The following is a 21486-nucleotide window of genomic DNA, read 5'->3' as shown; positions in this document are numbered from 1 at the left end:
AATGGGAGGAGAAATAGAAAAATAGGTGGTTCATGACCTATTGGCAGAAGGGATGGGATTACAAAGGAATCCAAAAATTTATCGGAGTGGGAATCACAGAAAAGATGGACTTTACAACAGGGTGGTTCAACAGGGTGGATCTATAGACAGCAATTATGGAAATGCCTGGTTACATTGTTGTATTGTATTGAGAGGAAAATAATTTATTATCTTGCAAAGAGGTTACAAGGCTGTGTGAAAAGGAGACTTCCAAGGTGATAGGAAATAATGTTTATATAGGAAAAGGGATAGAGCAATGACTGGCCAGGTGGCGGAGTTCAATTTACATAAGATTGGTCCTGGTGTTTGCCCTGGGGAAGAGAGATAAACCCAGCTGTGTCTCTTCGCTTCTCCAGTCTAGATTGGAAGGCAAGATAACCTGCTCTGGCGAAGGAAAACCTGGCCAGCCTTATTCCTTTATAGGAATAACTCTTTGAGGGAACAAAAACATGTACATATATGTATAAATCTGTCTGTGTTTTATCTTTCCAAACTGTATTCTGTATGGTCTGATTAGAGGTGTGTTCTTCTTGTGTGTTTTTGTGTACATAGTCCCTTCAAACTCCTAAGTCCTGTCAGACTTTGTGAAATCACTTTTCAGGTATCATTAGCTGCAGTTAGAACTCCAAGTCTCCCCTCTCCAGTACTTATGATTATAGTTCCATTTTTTAAAGAAACAGCTCCTTACTTGCTTTTTTCACAAAAATAGGTATTTTACTGCCCTCTCATCCAACTCCACTGCCTTACAACAGAGCAGAAGACACAGGATGTATCCACACTAGAACCACGTGAGGCCACCAGCCATTACTAAAAGCTACATTTCGTGAAATTATGTTATTGCTCATTAAGATATTATTGTAATGTTATGTAGTTATACCTTTGTTATTGAGAAGATGGAATTAGTTATTTTCAACCAGACGGAGTCTGACTTTGTGTATATCGGGTTGTTATGTTGTGTATACTCACCTCTGAACTGAGTTAGGGTTGTTGTGGGTTTTGTTTTTGCATTTGCTTTTGCAAGCTTCACTCCTATGAGTGTAACCCACCAGACATTACTAAATTAGAATGATTCTGCTGATTCATGAAAGATATACAGTCCCCTTGAAAAATACTTCCCTATGCACGTGGATGAATCCCAAGGCTGAATCAAGATTGCCAGAAGAAATATCAACAACCTCAGATATGCAGATAATACCACTCTGATGGAAGAAAGTGAGGAAGAATTAAAGAACCTCTTAATAAGAGTGAAAGAGGAGAGCACAAAAAATGGTCTGAAGCTCAACATAAAAAAAACAACTAAGATCATGTCTACTGGTCCCATCACCTCCTGGGAAATAGAAGAGGAAGATTTTGAGGCAGTGATAGATTTTACTTTCTTGGGATCTATGATCACTGCAGATGGTGACAGCAGCCATAACATTAAAAGATCCCTGCTTCTTGAGAGGAAAGCGATGACAAACCTAGGCAGCATCTTAAAAAGCAGAGACATCACCTTGCTGACAAAGGTCCACATAGTCAAAGCTATTGTTTTTCCAGTAGCAATGTATGGTAGTGAGAGCTGGACCATAAGGAAGGCCGACTGCCGAAGAATTGATGCTTTTGAATTGTGGTGCTGGAGGAGACTCTTGAGAGTCCCCTGGACTGCAAGGAGAACAAACCTATCTGTTCTGAAGGAAATCAACCCTGAGTGCTCACTGGAAGGACTGATCCTGAAGCTGAGGCTCCAATACTTTGGCCATCTCATGAGAAGAGAAGATTCCCTGGAAAAGACCCTGATGTTGGGAAAGTGTGAAGGCAAGAGGAGAAGGGGACGACAGAGGATGAGATGATTGGACAGTGTCATCGAAGCGACCAACATGAATTTGACCAAACTCTGGGAGGCAGTGGAGGACAGGAGGGCCTGGTGTGCTCTGGTCCATGGGGTCACGAAGAGTAGGACACAACTTAACAACACACATGGATGCCTGCTTCACATCTAACGCAAGGCCAGTTTCTTGAGACACCTTCTTCCAATCAGATGTATTGCAAGGAAGCAATGTATGGGCTGTGGTCTGTATGCATCCTGCAGTGGCCTAAATGCAGTTCCCGATGGACATGTACACTTTTTAAAAAAGTATTGGTGGAAAATTGTTTTTGCTTTTAAAAAATCCCCTTATATTTTCTAGAGGCATGGTAGCAATTTTGCCATATTTTGAGGATCCCCAGCACATCTTGGAGGGCAAGGGGGGCATTTTTATTTTAAAAACGTATTTTGGGCCACTATAGAATGTAAATAGGGATGTGGTGGCACTGCAAGTTAAACTGCAGAAGCCTCTGTGCTGCAAGGTCAGAAGATCAGCCGTCATAAGATCGAATCCATGGGATGGAGTGAGCTCCCGTCGCTCGTTCCAGCTCCTGACAAACTAGGAGTTTGAAAGCATGCAAATGCATGTAGATAAATGGGTACCACCTTGGTGGGAAGGTAACAGTGTTCCGTGTCTAGTCACTCAGGCCACGTGACCATGGAAACTGTCTTCAAACAAACTTTGGCTCTATGGGTTGGAAACAGGGAAACTGCCCCCTAGAGTCGGACACGACTGGACTAAATGTCAAGGGGAACCTTAGAATGTAAATGGGCTTCTTTAGTTTAAAAATAAATCTGTCAAAAATGTTTTTACATTTCTCATGGAGTCCTGAGAGTAGGTGTGGACATCCGGTATCTGAGGATGGGTCTCTCGACCTTGGGAAAACTCTCACTCTAATGTATTGAGATTGCTGAATGAAGGTTAGGTGCAGTAGCTGAAATGTTAAGCACACACATTATTTTGTAATCTTGAAAGGACGCACTGATAGAGAGCGGGAAGTATCTAATTAGTAAATGGATAATAGGTAATCCAAAAGAAGCCATGCAATAGAAAACCTAATAACATGTGGAGATGCATCTAAATCAGTTGCAGAAGGAGTTGATAATGTAGCTTATTTGCTTCTGGCTCAGATGCCTCTCTGTCACAGGCAATGCGATCTAAAACAAAGCTGAGAAGTGCCACTTTCACATTTGCCACTGGATGGCAGTCATTGAAAAGATTAGTTTAAATAGCTGGAGTTCTGAATATACAATTTGGGGATCAGTATCAAGGTGCCTTAGTGCCTGTCAATACAAAGAAATAGTATCTGTTCAAAAATGTCTGATATCCAAAGGTTAGTAGTTTGTCAGAGTTGAAGCAGATATAAGTGAAAATCCACTGAAATAAGACTAGATATTGCAGTGAACTCTGTGAGCTTAGAATGCCTATAAGTATGCATGTTTTCATGTGTTTGTGTGTGTTGCTATAATTCAGTAACACAGTTCAGCTTTTCCTGTTCTTGTGGAGAAGAGAACCTGTCTCCCCCCAGCTGTTCTTTGACTCTGTCTCCCATCAGAAAGACCAGTGGTTAGGTTGACAAAATTTGTAGTCTAATGATGTCAGATGAGTCACTGGTTCCCCATTCTTTGTATGGATTTTCTATTCTGTGCATTATAGAAGAAAAACAGATGTGGGAACCGCTTGTGAAAACTGCACTAAAAGTTTGTTGGGAGGACTTTGTAATCTGTAGTTATAATATCCTGAGCAAGTGTTTATGTTGTTACAGATTATTGTACCCTAGCCAAAATCATATTAGGAAAAAAGAAACCACATGTATAAGGGTAATTGTGCAGCAGTTTCCCCTTTCTGGCTTGCCATCCATTTAATGTCCATGTGTGCAAGTGAGTGTGTAATTATTTCTTGACCCTGTGAAGTAGAGGAACATGACAGCTAAGCAGAAGTGCAGGTGGGCTAGACTGCATATTTGCCTGCATATGTTGTGAGAATCCAACAGGATTCTAGTCACCATTTTCTGAAGAGGGTTCAGTGTCTTGGAATACAGAAAAATTACAATGATAAACACAGTATGTTTGCAGTGTGAAACTATGTCTCCCTCCCGATCACCAAAAAAGAAAGAGCAAGAACAATTATTTGGTGTGATGATCTTTCAGGAATCACCCTAGTCATATCCTACCTGGAACATCAAACACTTCAAATTTAGTTTCAATCTTGACTCTGTACAACCAGAATTTAATTTGTTTTAAGTTTTCGGAGCTCAGTCTGGGAATGAGGAAAATAGCCAGGATAATTACAATTGGCAATTCCTTTTTGATAGGCAACAGTTTTTATGGGAACACCCATCAGCCCCCCCTCTCTGTCTGTCTGTCTGTCTGTCTGTCTGTCTGTCTGTCTGTCTGTCTGTCTGACTGACTGACTGACTGACTGACTGACTGACTGACTGACTGACTGACTGACTGACTGATTGTCGGATTTCTATGCTGCCCACCTAGCAGCAAGCCACTACTCTCGGCAGTTTATAAACATAAAAGAACCTAAACTCTCACCCATTAAATTTCTGTTATCATAATTCACAATATCTTTTCAGATTATCAGTTTATGATAGGCACAGAGTGAAGATATGATTTTCCCCCCTCTAGCATTATGGTATAGCTTTCTATTTATTTATTTATTTATTTATTTATTTATTTATTTATTTATTTATTTATTTATTTATTTATTTATTTATTTATTTATTTATTTATTTATTTTGCTAATCACAGAATCATTCCTCACAATCTACTGTAATAGTATTAGTCTACAGATATTAAGGATAAAATATCCATTTTTAAGGGGACAGGAAAATTTGAAAGAAACCTTTGCAAGGTTTTTTGTGACAAGTGTCTTTTTAAGCAGGCTGAGTTATATAATAATAATATTATAATATTTATTTATATTGTACTCTATACCAGAGTGCATTCCAATAGTTCCATGAAATAGACTGTGAAATCTCAGGGAACAGAAAGATATCAAGAAGTTTGTTTATTCAGTGCTGTCTACCTTTTGTATATAAAAAAGACAGTCTGCAACCAGTCATAGTCCTCTGCAAGATACACACGCCCCTTAAACTGGCTTAGGGAAAAGGCGATCTACAGGTAGCTGTAGATGAGAAAGTCAATTGAAGCCAAAGTGGTATTATAAGGTTTAGAAAGAGACAGAAACTTCACAAAAGTGCATCCTATCTTGAATGATAGAAAATTTCTTCATCCAGAAATAAATGTTACCCCAGGCAACATATCATAGTTTTTCCAAGAGCTAATAATTAAGTGTATAAATATGTGTGGAAATAAAATATCATTAGGTAAAGGTAAAGGTTCCCCTTGACAATTTTTTGTCCAGTCGTGTCCGACTCTAGGGGGCGGTGCTCATCCCCATTTCCAAGCCATAGAGCCAGCGTTTGTCCGAAGACAATCTTCCGTGGTCACATGGCCAGTGCGACTTAGACACGGAACGCTGTTACCTTCCCACCAAAGTGGTCCCTATTTATCTACTTGCATTTGCATGCTTTCGAACCGCTAGGTTAGCGGGACGAACCGCTAGGCTGGCGGAAAAATATAATTATTTCTTTATTTATTTATTTTGAATTCTATAATACCCTTCAGACTTGGTGTTGCACAATTTGGGGGACAGGAAGAAAATGAATTTTTAAACTGTTCTTTAGGATTAGGATACTTTATTTTCTTTGGTAAAGTCTTCCACAGTATGGTATGTTTTACAGTATTTCTATTTAAGACATAAGTTTTTCTAAATGTTCACCTAGATACATCAATTAGTATATGTTAAATGATGCAAATCAGTGCTCTTTTTTATATTCCCCTTGCTGATATCTAAGTGACCACCCTACTGAGGCCTGATATACCTCTTGACCTACAGCAGAGATGGACAATCTGTGGTCCTCCAGATGTTATTGATGTTGATGTCTAGTTCCCAATATCCCAGACTGTTTTTCATGCTCTCTCTCATGAGAGAGAGAGAGAGAGAGAGAGAGAGAGAGAGAGATTTTATTTCTCCTGTCCTCCACTGCCTCCCGGAGTTTGGTCAAATTCATATTGGTAGCTTCAATGACACTGTCCAGCCAATTTGTCCTCTGTTGTCCCCTTCTCCTCTTGCCTTCACAATTTTTCAACATCAGAGTCTTTTCCAGGGAGTCTTCCCTTTTCATTAGATGGTCAAAGTATTGGAGCCTCAGCTTCAGGATCAGTCCTTCCAGCACTCAGGGTTGATGTCCCTCAGAATGTATACGTCTGATCTCCTTGCAGTCCAGGGGACTCTCAAGAGCCTCCTCCAGCACCACAATTCAAATGCATCAATTCTTCGGTGGTCAGCCTTCTTTATGGTCCAGCTCTCACTTCCATACATCACTAGTGGAAAAGCCATAGCTTTGACTATGCGGACCTTTGTCAGCAAGGTGATGTCTCTGCTTTTTAAGGTGCTGTCTAGGTTTGTCATTGCTCTTCTCCCAAGAAGCAGGTGTCTTTTAATGTGGTGGCTGCTGTCACCATCTGCAGTGATCATGGATCCCAAGAAAGTAAAATCTATCACTGCCTCAAAATCTTTCCCTTCTATTCCCCAGGAGGTGATGGGACCAGTGGCCATGAGCTTAGTTTTTTTGATGTTGAGTATCAGACCATTTTTCTCTCTCTCCTCTTTCACCCTCATTAAGAGGTTCTTTAAATTCTCCTCACTTTCTGCCATAGAGTGGTATCAACTGCATATCTGAAGTTGTTGATATTTTCTTCTGCCAATCTTAATTCTGTCTTGGGATTCCTCCAATCTAGCCTTTCGCATGATGTATTCTGCATATAAGTTAAATAAGCAGGGAGACAATATACAGCCTTGTCGTACTTCTTTCCTAATTTTGAATCAGTCAGTTGTTTCATATCCAGTTCTAACTGTTGCTTCCTATCCCACATATAGATTTCTCAGGAGATAGAGTAGGTGGTCAGGCACTCCCATTTTTGTAAAAACTGGTCATAGTTTGCTGTGGTCCACACAATCAAAGGCTTTTGCGTAGTCAATGTTTTTCTGGAACTCTTTGGCTTTCTCCATAATCCAGCACATGTTAGCAATTTGGTCTATAATTCCTCTGCCCCTTCGAAATCCAGCTTCTATTTCTGGGAGTTCTCAATCCATATACTGCTGAAGCTTACCTTGTAGGATTTTGAGCATAACCTTGCTAGGGTGTGAAATGAGTGCATTGTACAGTAGTTGGAGCATTCTTTGGTACTGTCCTTCTTTGGGATTGGGATGTAGAGTCATCTTTTCCAATCCTCTGGCCACTGCTGAGTTTTCCAAACTTGCTGGCATATTGAGTGTAGCATCATAACAGCATGATATTTTAAGATATTATATAGTTCAACTGGAATGCCATCACCTCCACTGGCCTTTTTGTTAGCCATGCTTTTTTAAGGCCCGCTTCATTTTCCAGGATGTCTGGCTCAGGGTTAGCAACCACACTATCTGGGTTGTCTGGGACATCCAGATCTTTTTGGTAATATTCCTCTATGTATTCTTGCCACCTCTTCTTGATGTCTTCTGCTTCTGTTAGGTCCCTACCATTTTTTGTCATTTCTCATGTCCATCTTTGCACAAAATGTTCCTTTAAAATCTCCAATTTTCCTGAACAGATCTCTGGTTTTTCTCTTATTTTCCTCTATTTCCTTGCACTGTTCGTTTAAGAAGGCCCTCTTGTCTCTCCTTGCTATTCTCTGGAAGTCTGCATTCAATTTTCTGTAACTTTCCTTATCTCCTTGCATTTTGTTTCCCTTCTCTTTTCTGCTGTTTGTAAGGCGTCATTGGACAGCCACTTTGCTTTCTTGCATTTCCTTTTCTTTGGGATGGTTTTTGTTGCTGTCTCCTCTAAAATGTTACAAGCCTCCAACCATAGTTCTTCAGGCACTCTGTCCACCAAATCAAGTTCCTAAAATCTGTTCTTCACTTCCACTGTGGATTCATAAGGGATTTGGTTTAAATTATACTTGACTAGCTCAGTGGTTTTTCCTACTTTCTTCAGTTTAAGCTTGAGTTTTGCTATAAGAAGCTGATGATCAGAGCCACAATCAGCTCCAGGTCTTGTTTTTGCTGACTGTATAGAGCTTCTTCATCTTTGGTTGCAGAGAATATAATCATTAGCATTCCAGTACCCTATAAAACAATACATAACAAAAACATAAAACAAAATAAAGTCATAACTCACATTCACAATGTAGCCCATCACCCTTGAGATTTTTTCCTTCAATTTTTAATCATCATCTTATTTTGTTTTAAATTGTGTACCCCATATCTCTCCAGAAATATGATGCTTGTGTTTGGGTATATAACCCTTATGTTTGTAAAATACATGTGTTAAAAAATCCTAATTTCATTTCATTTCTTTCAATATTCCTTTTTTAACTTTCAATTCAGTTTAATTTATCATTAATAGCCCAATTCCACATTTCATTATATGAATCCTCTATGTTAAACTGGTCATTATTCTTCCAATTTCTTGCAAATATCAATCTTGCCACTGTTAACATAATATTAATTAATTTCCTTCCCTCTCCCTGGTTTAATTGAATATTTCCAGACTTATTTAACAAAGCTACCATTGAATATCTTTGTATATCAGTCGTCATGGTTTCCTTAGTCCCACTGAAAACAATTCTCCATTCTTTCTGTCTCTCTTCACATGTTCACCACATATGGAAATATATTCCCCTTTCTTTCTTACATCTCCATCTTATAGGCGATACCTCTTATATTCATTTTTGTTGGTGTTAAATACCATCTCCATATTACCTTCTAACAATTTTTGTTTACCCTAACAGGCATGTTTTTCATTATTTTGTTTTCCCATATCTTCTTTTATATTTCTTCAATAATTCCTCTGTTTATATCTCCTTTCTATATCTCTTTCAGGGCTGTTATTCTATATTCATCCTCCACTACCATATTACATATTACACTTATTATCCCTTTTTTATTTATTGGCTTCTGTCTTCCAACTTTTTTCAATAATTGATTCAGATTTAGTCATCACTCTGCATTCTCCCCCCCCCATTCCTTTGTCCAGTTATCTAATTGCCTTACATTCAACCAGGTAATCCTTTCTTCTCCTAATAATTTTATTATCTCAGTACTATACATCTTCCTTATCCAATCTTTAATTCTTATAACCTCCTGTTCTATAAAAACCTTGTTTAATCTCTTAGGATTTTTTTTTTTTTTTTGGAAAGTTACATAATTCCACCACAAGAGTCAGTGGACAAATCTTTGGATTTAGCATTGTTCGAAATTTCTTCAGAATTTGCAACATACTCCTTAAAGAAGGGTGTTAAAATTTAAAACATCTGGAGGGTTTCAAGATAAGGAAGACAGACCCATCCTAGTAGTATATTCTGTGGCCATTCTCTAGGTATATTTTCTGTTCTGGGAAAGTTGGCAGGAAAAAATATAAACCCCTCCTGTAGAAGGAAATGTAGTCTTTGATTTTGAGGGGTTTGGGCAGTCTTTGACTTATGAGACAATTTTTGGATGACAGATGGAAGATCCAATTTCTCAGACCACTCCTGATCTGTCAGTTCTGATTGGCTACTATTCTTGTATATAGTCTAGAACTAGTCACTAGTTCATGTTAGGATTTCTAAGTCTCAGGACACCAATTAAAGTCTTAGGAGAATGTTTTGCCTCTTTAGGAGACAAATTGTAGGGTCAGAAGTACCAGAATGAAAAAAGGTTTGGTTTTAGACTGCTAGGTGCTTTTAAGCCCAGGAATAAATCTCCACCCATCCGAGTGTTACCAGGGCTTGCTGTCTCAGCACAAAGATGCTTGTTGTGATTCACAACATCAGTGCACCTAAAGCCCAGAACTGAGGAGAAGACATTAAAGAGTCCATTGGTGCACACACCTGGGCCCATTATGCAGTTTGGAGCAAGGCAGGGAATGATGAGGCTTGAGTCTGTTTCCAAAGGCACCTGATGCCAAAACAGTTCTAGCTTCCTTCCCAAACCTCTCTTGTCCTACCACTGTGATGTGACAAGGGTCAGCTCCTAGGACATCAGAAGGCCTCATGTTTTTGCCCTGCAGTCCCATGGAATGACAACTTTAGCTGAAGCTGGAGTTACGACCTCACTAATCTAAAAAAAGTCAGAGTGGTGCATATTGTTTGTTTATACCCACTATACATTACAAATGTGCAGAATAAACTATGTTTTACAAAAAGGGGTGGGCTTTTCTGTTCATGCTCATGTTGGAAAGACATTTGTTGGATTGCAGCTATTATTGAGAATGCTATCTCTGCTAAGTGTTTTATATGCCCATGTGTGATATCCCCCTTTGCTTTAACCAGCTGACAAAACAGAATTCCCTTCTCAGGTTTAAAATGCCACTTCTCTTTGAGTAGCAATGGTAAAACTAAGCTGTACGATTGAATGCAAATATTTTGGATCCTCATGTGAATATTATTTTGAATCAAGTATGGAAACTTTCAGAAGGCTGCATATTGTTGGTGAAGACAACAATTTTTTGTTAATATGGTTTTGGATTTATAGCAGATCAGACAACTAGCTTCTTCTTTGGATGTTAATTGACAAAGCCCAATAAGAAATAAATGTTTTATATACATAAAAATCCTACATTTTGCATGCAAAAGTAGCATCAGCATTTACAGCATTGATGCCCACTCATCTGCTTTTCAGTTTGAAAGCTTTAGTGTCAAATTCTAATGTTAAGTGTTTTGGGATATAAATAGGTCTTGAGAATGTGCTAAAACAAGCATAAAAATATACCATATATTTTTAGATGCACATTAACAGCTGCTTGTTGGAGATTAGAAAGGGTGTTTTCAGTATAATGTGCACTTAAAGAAAGTTTGCTGACTTTGGAAGAGTAGGTTTTCTACTAAGCAGTCAGGGCTTAGTAGAAAACCTGTATCTGTTATATAATATCTTTCAGAAATCAGTCCTAACTATTTTATTCTTTGGCTTGTTAAACTTGGTAGCTTTAAATGTACTGCAGTAGGGATAAGGGTTTTTTTAACTTCTAAAATCTAAGAAGTGCTTATTTTAACTGACCTTCTATGCAATGAATCATAGATTATTTGTGCATGAATTACAGGATTACAAGTTTCATTCCCTTTGTACATCTGATAGCAAGTCCAGTAGGGCATAATTTTGTATTGGAAAAGACCACAATGAAAGAGACAATCTTTCATTCTACAGACAATAAACCTTGCACAAGTGCATTAATATATTAAATGGCAAGGAATTTCTCTCTCTCTCTCTGTATGTGTGTGTGTGTATGTGTGTGTTGGCACTGCAGTTTAAGCACATACTTGCAAATACCTAAAATAATGGCACAATTTAATAACATACTAACATACTCCCATGTATTGCCAATGCATTATGCTTACCATCTATGACAATGGGAGACAGAATGTTCATTGTTATGTTGTTGTTCAACTAACAGTCCAGTTACAATGATTACAGTGAAAGAAATGAAGAGGCCCATTTTTGTAGGATTAATGTGTCAAAAAAGTCTTAAGGACAGGAATGGCTTTACGGGCTAGGCTGATGACTCAAAATATTTCCCAGGAAGGAGAACAGCTAAGAACCAGGGAGTCTGGATACAAGAGAAGAGAAGGAAAGAACCAGCATGGACAATGGAATGGTGGCAGACTTCCAGTACAGTGTTTCTCATCCTGGAGGTTGTGACTCCCATGGGAGTCACAAAGTGTTTTCTGGGGGTTTGGGGTCACTTTATATGTGTTGTAGCACTTTTTAAATAATTTCTTCCTTGACCTTTTGGAGTGGGATGTTAAAGTTAGTGTATGTTTTGTAAGAGACAGGCCATTTAGGGAAGAAGCCTCTACTTTCTTAGATTAGATGACTTAACCTCATTTAATGCATGTTTAAAGAAATAAGTTGTAAAATCTCCACTGAAAAAACCCTCCTTGAAAGCTACTGAGATTATTACAGCCTCAAATATTGTGCTGTTGGTCAAGGTAGTACAGTCAGTGGTGGCTTCTCAACTCCAGGGTTTCCTAGATGAAACAGGTTATCTAGATCCATTTCAATCCAGTTTCAAACCTGGTTATGGGACAGAGATGGCTCTGATTATCTTGGTGAACGACCTGTGCCAGGAACCAGACAGGGGAGTAGGTTAGTTATGATGGAATTCTAAACCATCAACTGTGGTATTCTTCTGAACCATCTATGTGAGATGGGACTTGGAGGCAATGTTTTACAGTGTCTGTGGTCCTTCCTAGAAAAACAAACTCAGAAGATCTACATAGATCCGCCTTTGAAAACAGTTTGGAAACTTAAGCTGGTGCAAAAGGCTGCAGCAAGGTTGTTGACTGGGGTTGCCTACAGCAGCGGTCCCCAACCGTTTTAGCCCCACGGACCAGCTGGGGAAGGCGGGACACCCCCTGCACTTGTGCACATGTGCGAAGGGTGGAGCGGTGCTCATGCAGGGCACACGTGCAATTGTGCGCATGAACAAAGGGCGACGTGGTGCGGCACTCATGCGGGCGGGCGCTCGCACGCAGGTGCAAACAGGCTGCCTGGGGGGAGTGTGGGGGTGGTGGCAGGGAGGTCTCTCTCCGCAGCCCAGTTGGGCTGAGGCCATGGACCAGGGGTTGGGGACCTCTGGCCTACAGGGAGCATGTAACAGCCCTCTTACAGCAGCTTTACTGGCTACCACTCAATTTCAGAGCCTAATTCAAGCTGCTGGTTATGACCTATAAAAGCCTATACAGTTTGGGTCCAGGCTATCTGATGGATTGTATCCTCCCATATAACTCTTCATGGGTCTTAAGATTTTCTTGAGATGCCTTTCTCTTGGTCCCATCACCTTTACAGGCACATTTGACAGGGAACCAAGAAACAGTCTGCTTGTTGGGTATCCCCAAGTAAGCGAAAGCCCTCTCCCATGAGGCTAGCCTGCCCTCCTCTCTGTTTTTGATGACAATTGAAAACAGTTTTGTGCTGGCAGGCTTTTAATATTTAATATCTTTTAATGCTTCCTGTATTTTGTTTTAATGTGTGCCTATTTTTAATGATCTATGAACCACCTTGAATACTTATCATCATTGGTAGAATGGTGGCAGAGAAGCATGGTGGATACTCTTAAAAGTCTAATAAATGTAAATGTAATGTAATGTATACATAAAGTAAATCAATGTGGATGATATTTTCTGTCTCAGGTGTCAAAATAACTTGGTTGTCCGTAGGTACAAAGTACATTAACTTTGGAATGCGATGGATTTCCATTTGCTGCTCCAACTTGGACTATATTACAAAAGTAGGATGGTGGATGGTGGCTTTTGACTTCTTTTTCCTGCATTGGACTGGAAGAAGTTGATCTAGATATAAAGCACCCCCCCCCCGTGGTTCTGTTATCATTGATGGATCACTGCATTTTGAAATTTAGACTCATTGATATACAAAACCACCTAATCCGGATCCAAAGGGCTTCCTGATGTCTCATGTTATCTAAGTGGGTGATTCTGCTGAAGCCCTGGTTGACCTTTAGAATAAGAAAATGATTAGGCCAATGGACACAGTTAATCATAAGTACCCCCTCTTATGGAGAGAAGTAAAACTAGCCCCTGGTTTATGAGGAATCTGGCAGCGATGAACTGAGTAGGATGGAGATTGAAATGATGACAGGAGAAAACTCACATGCACAGTCCAATCAAACTAGTCCAATCAAACAATGGCTAGAGCCTATCAAAAGGCGTACACTGTGATGGCAGTGAAGAAATCATCCTTCTGTGCTGCCATTGTATGTATGGAGATGTGGCTATCACCCTGCTTTGGCTCATGTAGTAGATTATTTGCATGTACCAATGGGAGCTGTTGGGAGGCAGAGCCAGAGAGACTAGAAGGGAGGGGCAAGTCAGAGTCTATGGAGTTCAGTCAGTGAGAGTCAGAGATGAGAGTCTGAAGTAGAAGTTAGTCTGTGGTAGTGAGAGTGTGTGGCAGAGTTAGGAGTTAAAGGAGGCAGTTAAGAGTGTGGAACTTACAGACATCTAAGAGAGTTAAGAGTGAAACAAGTGATTAATAATCTAATGAATAGTTGTTGTGGGTTTTTCGGGCTCTTGGCCGTGTTCTTAAGGTTGTTCTTCCTAATGTTTCACCAGTCTCTGTGGCTGGCATCTTCAGAGGACAGAACATGGCCAAAGAGCCCGAAAAACCCACAACAACCATTAGATCCCGGCCGCGAAAGCCTTCACGAATACAAATCTAATGAATACATTAAAGTCTGTGAAGAACCTGTTTAAGGAAGCTGTAATCAATAAATCTGTATTATTCAACTTTATACTCAGCTGGGACCCCAATCTTTCTAATTAAAGGTTGCTGACAGAGGTCAATTGGTGGCAGCAGAAAGGAGAGAATGTGTTGTGGGCCTCAGGCTAGTGAAACAACCTGAGGACACGTGAGGGGCGTTTCACAGGAGACATCCAGCAGAATTCTCTCAAGCAGTCAAAGGCCTATTACACTCTGACACATAAGAAGAGAACACAGACCACTTCTTTTTTTTTTCTTCATACATCAGCCCTGGAAGAGAATGCAGACAACTTGTCAGTCTGTTGTGAAGAATTTGCACAACACTTTGCAGACAAAATTACTAGGATCCTCTCAGATTGGATGCTGTCGTTGATTCAGATGAATGTAATTTTGGTCACTTATCCCTTGGTTATGGGTACATTTCATTTTGGACAGGATCCTTGGAGAGGTGAGGGCTGCCATGTGTGTGTTGGACTTTTGCACTTCATGGGTCAAAAAAACAGCTGGGGGGCTGACTAACTGGTAAATGGAGTGGAGAATGTCTCCTGGCATTTGAGCAAGATTTAAGCATGTATAAAGTTGTGAGTGAGAGTACTGCTGAAGAAGCCTTCCTTGAATTCCAGCATGGTAGATAACTACTGGCCAGTCTCCAGTGTTCCATTCCTGGGCTAGGTTGTGGAGCATCTGGTTGCATCCCAGCTGCAAGTGTTCCTGGATGAGATTGATGATATAGATCCATTCCAATCTGTTTCCAATCCTGATTGTGGGACAGAGTTGGGTCAGTGCATGAATTACACTTTGAACTGTACAAGGGGAGTACATCCATGTTAGTCCTGCTGTACCTCTTGTTAGCTTTCAGTACCTTTATTTATTTATTTATTTATTTATTTATTTATTTGTTTGTTTGTTTGTTTGTTTGTTTATTTATTTATTTATTTATTTATTTATTTATTTATTTATTTATTTATTTATTTATTTATTTATTTATTTATTTATTTATTATTAGATTTTTACCCTGCCCGTCTAGACAATGTCTATTCAAGCATGGCATCTTCTAGGATTTCTCCCTGGGATGAACTTGAGGACACTGTTTTGCAGTGGCTTTAGTCTTTCTTATATCGGATACCTCAGAATTTGGTGCTGGGGGGCTTCTGTTTAATGCCCTGGTCCTCAGCATTTCCCATGGTTTAGCATTATCCCCCTTCCTAATTAACACACACATGGAACTGTTGAAAGATAATGTCCAGAATTTGGGGCTTTGGTATCAACAGTATGTAAATAACACCTAATTCTATTTCTATGTTCCACCCAAATCTTAGGAAGCTGTTTTAGTTCTCAACTGTACTAACAATAGAACTTTAATACTCACAATACTTCCTGATTTTCTACTTAGTATTGTTAGTGAAGTCAAATGAAGATGTCTGTCTTCCTGAGAAAGCCATTTGAATGGCAGACATATTCAGTACACTTACACTCTGCCACATCTTTTATATTATATCATAACCATTTTGTTTTATGTAACCACCACCATGCTTGTGGATTTTAACTATGTAACATTTTGTATCTTCCTCAGGTCTTTAATTGCATTTCCGCTTGCCTGCTTTTTCCGCTAGGAATATTACCCTTGTGATGTCCATGCCTGTGAAACATTTTCTCTTTGCTGCAAGGACTTTTTTTGGGGGAAAATCTAAATTATACAGCCTCTTATTTTGAGACTTTATAAGTCTTTTTGACTAGTTCTCTCAGAAATATATCTTTCATAAACATCTTTGTCTTCCAAAACAAAAGCAAAGGTTTCTCAATCAGAACATTTTAATGAGTCTGGTAAAGGGACAATGGGGGCTATACAAAGTGGGACAGAAATGGCAGTGGCCTGAAAAATGGAAACCCAAAAATGGGAAGTGCAGTTATGGGGTTGAAGAAAGAGAAGAGTTAAGAAGTATGACTAGGCCAAACTATACACGGGCTGTAAAAACAGGGGGACCTGGCATGCTTGTTGCCTTAGGAAGCCAATGAAGCAGCCTGTTAGTGAAGCCTTCTATTGCTCCTGCAGCTCTGTGATCTGAACAGAAGCCCTGTTGGGTCAGTGGAGGCCAAGAGGTCTACAGGCCGATACTTAAACCATAAATAAAAATGAGAGAGATGCTAAGTTCCATTTTGAGTTGAACCAAGTAGACAATAATTTGGCTGCAAGGCTTCTAGTGAGACTCTAATAACATCACTGCTTATTCAAAACCAGCTGAGGTTCCAGTTGAAAGCACATTTCATTTCATGCTAAAAAAAAATATATGGATATGGATACAGTATATGTATCAAAACGTTGAGTCACCTAAAAGGATAATTTCATTAGGACCACATTTCCAAAGGAAACCATACACCCTGTTTGCAAATACTTTGTTCACTGGCAAATGTTCTGATATTTTTACCAATGACAGTCTTGCTCTTACATTTTTCATCTCTCTTTGACTGCTCTTACCTTTTTCCATCTACTGCTCAGCCATTAGGTTTAAATGTGTGGTTGATACACTTGTTTATTAAGAAATGCTTTCTTCCAGCAGGTAAATCACAGCTGTGTATAGTATGTGGTATACATTTCCCTTCTGATTCTTGGCCTCAACTCTGATTACCTCAGACAGTCTGATCAGCTCAGCCAGTCTCTGGCTAGCAAGATTGTCAACTTCTAATTATTAAAACAGACAAATAAAAACAAGTGACCGATCAGCCCAGTTGTTTCTTCTTGGGGGAAAGGGGGTGACAACTGGGATCCAGTAAGAAATATTAGCACTTAATAGTAAAGATATCCATTTTGGAGAGTTATTTCCAATTTTAGAAGCATCAGCAAAGCTGTAGAAATAAAGTTTTCAGTATTAACCTTTATTAATTTAAATGGATATAATTTAACTGTATTATAGCTTATCCAAGATAGCTGCTAATTAATTGGAACCTAACTTCATCTGTTCTCTGTGTGTGTGTTCTGACTAAAGCAAGTGACTCTGTCACAGACAAAGGGGAGGGGAGAATAGGTGACTCATTACAGTCTTATATTAGTATCACAGATTTTATTTAAATTGTTGACTTATTAGTCACTACTTCCTCATGTTCTGTCTGTTGGATATCATCTATTGCCTCCATAGTCAGTTAAACATATATGTCATTTAATAATGAGAGGAAGAGAAACACTTAAGGAAATGATGCAATTTTAACTGGCTGGCTTCTCATGTTAAAATGTTTCAGCCATATTTTGTGGCAAATATCACTGAGCTCATCTGTTATGAGTGGTGACAGCAAATTTTGGAAATAAAGGGTGGAATGGGACTCCACAGCTTTGGATCATTATACACTCAGCCTAATCTATACCTGAAATCCAAGATCTTTGGATCTAATGACTCAGCGCCAGCACTGTATCATCAATGAGTTCCTTACAGAGGTTGCTGTCCTCTGAAGATGCCTGCCACAGAGACTGGTGAAACGTTAGGAAGAACAACCTTCAGAACACGGCCAAAGAGCCCGAAAAACCCAGAACAACCAACAGTTCCTTACCTTCTTTCATTTTTGAAGTCTTGGGGGAGAGAGGAGGGAAATGGCAGCCAAAAGGACTGGCAGAAGGCAGAGGTTTTCTTGAAATTTCCATGGTTGATGATTGTCTGTAAGAAATTTCTTTATGCATCCATTGTCAACAGGATACTAGGAACTGTAGTCCCACCCCTTCCTTGCTATTTCTCAGAAGTCCTCATAGCAATGAAACATCCATTGATCTTTATATTAAACATACTGCAACCACATAGATGTTGCTCAAGAGTAGAGCTCCTGTTCACCTTGAGCCACTCTGAGGGAAGAAATACGAACTAGTATTGATTAAATGTGGTCTATGATTGGCAAAATCTGGGTTCAAAGCTGCTTTCAGCAATCCCAAACTGCCAGGAACAACGAGAGAAGACTGGCAGAAGCTGCTCCTACTTTTTCGGCCATTTTGCCATTTAAAACATCTGGGAATAGGTAGTGATGGATGCCCAAGTTTTAAAACCATCTCATATGGAAAAATCAAACCATAACTTTTTAAATTACTGTTCACCCTGCTTAAAGACCAGGAGAAATTTAGCCATTCCCTGAGACCCTAGCCAGTATCCTGAGCTTTAGAAACCATAATCAGAGAACTTCCTTGTTCTATGACTACAACAGGTGAATATGAGCATCAGGTCATTGATTTGCAGGGCAGTAAAACTTAGGAATTCCTTGCCAAGGGAATCCCGCCTAACTCCATTTTTAAAGATCATTTTATTTCAATTACTCAGTAACTCTGCTTGGCTGCTGTACTTCAGTTTTCCTGATCATGTTTATGCATATTATATTGATTTTATAACATATTTTAAAAGAAGTAATAAGCTGGTTCAAGTAGAGGCATGGGGTACAAAGAGAAAATATATAGACAAACTATTAGTTGTTCTTTAAATTTTTCTCTTGAAGCATCATGTGTTTCTTCTCTGTCACAGCTTAGTTTCTGCACAGATTGTAACCAAATTCAAAATTGTGGTTCAGATTAACTTCTCAGCTAGTTGCATATCATTAATGTTTGTGGCAGGGTTTTAAAGACTGCACATTCCCCATATTTTAAAGAGATTTTTAATGAAATTCTGATTGTTGAGCTGTACACATCAAAATATAATGGTCTTGCTTCTCATTTATTAATTTTGAAATACCCATTGCCACAAAATGTATTCCCCTTATATAAAAGTTTGTGCTTTATCATTTATGCACACCATCATAAATGTGTGGACTTGGGATATCAAGAGTTTCCTATTTTGACTGACAAAATTGCAACTAGTCTACCAATATTTCAATATGATCAAGGGTTTTATGAGTGATGTAAAGTAAAATATAATGGGGAAGAATTTTGTTTGGTTTTCACTTTGATATGAATGTTAAGATATCATGGATGCTGATTAAATAATTTCTCAAGATGAGAATTATTTTGACTAACCTCTTCAGATGCTGTGTTTCCATACTTATTGCTGAGTTTCAGAGTCTCCCTCCCCACCCAGTGTTTCAAGGAGGGCTGCAAGTGTCCATCACATTATTTTGCTACACCTCTGTGAGACCAGAGGCTGAGTTTTGGTTTGTCTGCTTCCGAACATTTTTTCTTTGCTATCTTATCACCCATAAACTAAGAGAGATTATGTGATTTGTTTTCATTTACAATATATATAACCTCTGGTTAGGGAACTAAATAATCAGATTCTTGGGAAAGCATCAATATTCAAATAATTTTTTGCATCTCTGAGTATCCATCACAAAGATCTGGCTGTAAGGGTGTTGGAATCATGATATAATATCCTGTGGGATAACAGAGATGCATTTTGCCGCTTGTATTTCTTACACAGCAAATAAGGACGTTTCAAGAGGATATCCAAAGATGCTTTGTTTTGGCCATGATAATTCCCATTTTTAATTTAACAGAGAATATGTGTCAGAATATTCCTAACCAAAAATTCTGGGCATCATTAGAAATGTAATGATTGCTCCCCAAAGATTTGTTTAAAATGAATACCCCTGTCAGTACATTTTTGTTATCATTACAAAACAAAGGTGAATGATTCAAACAATTAGCTACTGGCCTTCCAGTTTGGGAGCATAATACAGAACTGGATGAACCTGCATTATATACAGTCATTATATACATTATATACATTCATTTGAATTCTATGGTTTCAAGTATCAAGACATAAGAAAAATAATCTGGTCCTTAGCAGGTCTAAAAATTAGGTAAATACAACCCCAGATGAACAGCAACACATGACATATTACATCGTCATTATTTTACAAAAATAAAGCCAAAATGGAGACGCGATGTGTGAAAAACTAAGTACAACTTATGATTCAATAGCCTATAGCAGTGTTCCCCAAGGGCCTCCAGATGTTCCTGGACTTCAACTTCCAGAAATCCTGGCCTGCAAAGGTGGTAGTGAAGGCTTCCGGGAATTGCAGTCCAAGAACATCTGGAGGCCCAAAGTTGGGGACCACTGGCCTACAGGACCACTTTAGCAGCATTAATTTGAAGGAAGCCCTTTTTGTGTGACTTTATTAGTCTCTCACATCACACTTGCTGATGATTACTCAAGGACATTTGATTAGCAACACCTGATTGCTACCCTGTTTCCCCAAAAATAAGACCAAAGCTGAAAATAAGCTCTCAGGATGCTCATATAAGCCCTACCCCAAAAATAAGTCCTAGTTAAGTGAAACTCCACCCTCCACCATAGTGCAGCAACCAGAAGAAGATGACATGACTGTATTTGAATAAATGTTGATTGCTGTACATGAGGGGGGGGGGGAACATCCCCTGCAAATAAGCCCTAACGTGTTTTTGGAGCAAAAATTAATATGAGAACCTGTCTTATTTTGGGGGAAACACAGTACTTAGGCTCTTAATTCCTATGGAAGCGGTAAGGATTTATTTCAGATTATTTTTATTATGTCCTAATATGTAAACGCATATAATTCAAATAGGGTGTACATGACTGTATATCTGATAGTATTCACAGCTTGCACTCAGCATTTTTCTGCATGAACTTTTGTACATGAGTGAAAAGGTAGTTGTCTTTCTCAGTTTCAAAGCATATTATATTGAACAGTGTAAATACTCTTAATTTACCAAAATAAAATAAAAAATCACTAAAGTAATCAAAAGACAATAATTCTGGTATTTAACTAGTATACACATTGTTTGTCTCTGCCACCAGATGGTTACTATCAATGTAGTACCATCAGACTTCTCCAAACCGTCAGACTTCTCCAGACCAATGGGTGCAAGTTCTGTTTCCCCCAAACATTGTGGCCAATCCAGGTTGATGGAGATAGCAGAGTAGTACATTTGAATGATATCATGTTGGCAAAGGCCTTCCTAGTTTAGTCTCCTTCTTCTTTATAACAAATGTATTATCAACCATGTGAGTTCCTTGATTGATTGATTGATGTAGCTAATTTTTCCCCATATACACAGCTTTAAGGCAAGAATAACATTGTTGTTGGAACTGCTGGTTTCTTGGTTAATGGTCTATCAGATATTTCTAATATAGTCAAATGTTTAGTGTACCATCTTTTCTATCACAATTAAGGTTTTTTTCCAAAACTTAATCAGCATTTTTTAGCTGAGCAAGCAGCGGCTTTACACATTTATTGGCTATTTTCTCCTTTTTTGCACAAAAGTTAGCATAGAGTGGGGAATGTGCCCTGTGGGATCCTGATGTGGTCATTTTACATTGCCAGTGTAGTTTTAATCCCGAGCAAGCATTGTAAT

The 21486-nt window shown here is 38.9% G+C and overlaps 1 protein-coding gene across 10 annotated transcripts in view; it reads left to right on the top strand.

Annotated features, from left to right (window-relative positions):
* Positions 1-21486, top strand: part of PPFIA2 (PPFI scaffold protein A2) — a 324926-nt gene that overhangs the window by 97135 nt on the left and 206305 nt on the right. The gene's annotated exons all lie outside the window — the stretch shown is intronic.

The sequence above is a fragment of the Pogona vitticeps genome, chromosome 5 (genome assembly GCF_051106095.1).
Source record: "Pogona vitticeps strain Pit_001003342236 chromosome 5, PviZW2.1, whole genome shotgun sequence".
In the NCBI taxonomy this organism is placed as follows: domain Eukaryota; kingdom Metazoa; phylum Chordata; class Lepidosauria; order Squamata; family Agamidae; genus Pogona; species Pogona vitticeps.
This window is presented reverse-complemented; position numbering and strand designations above follow the sequence as displayed.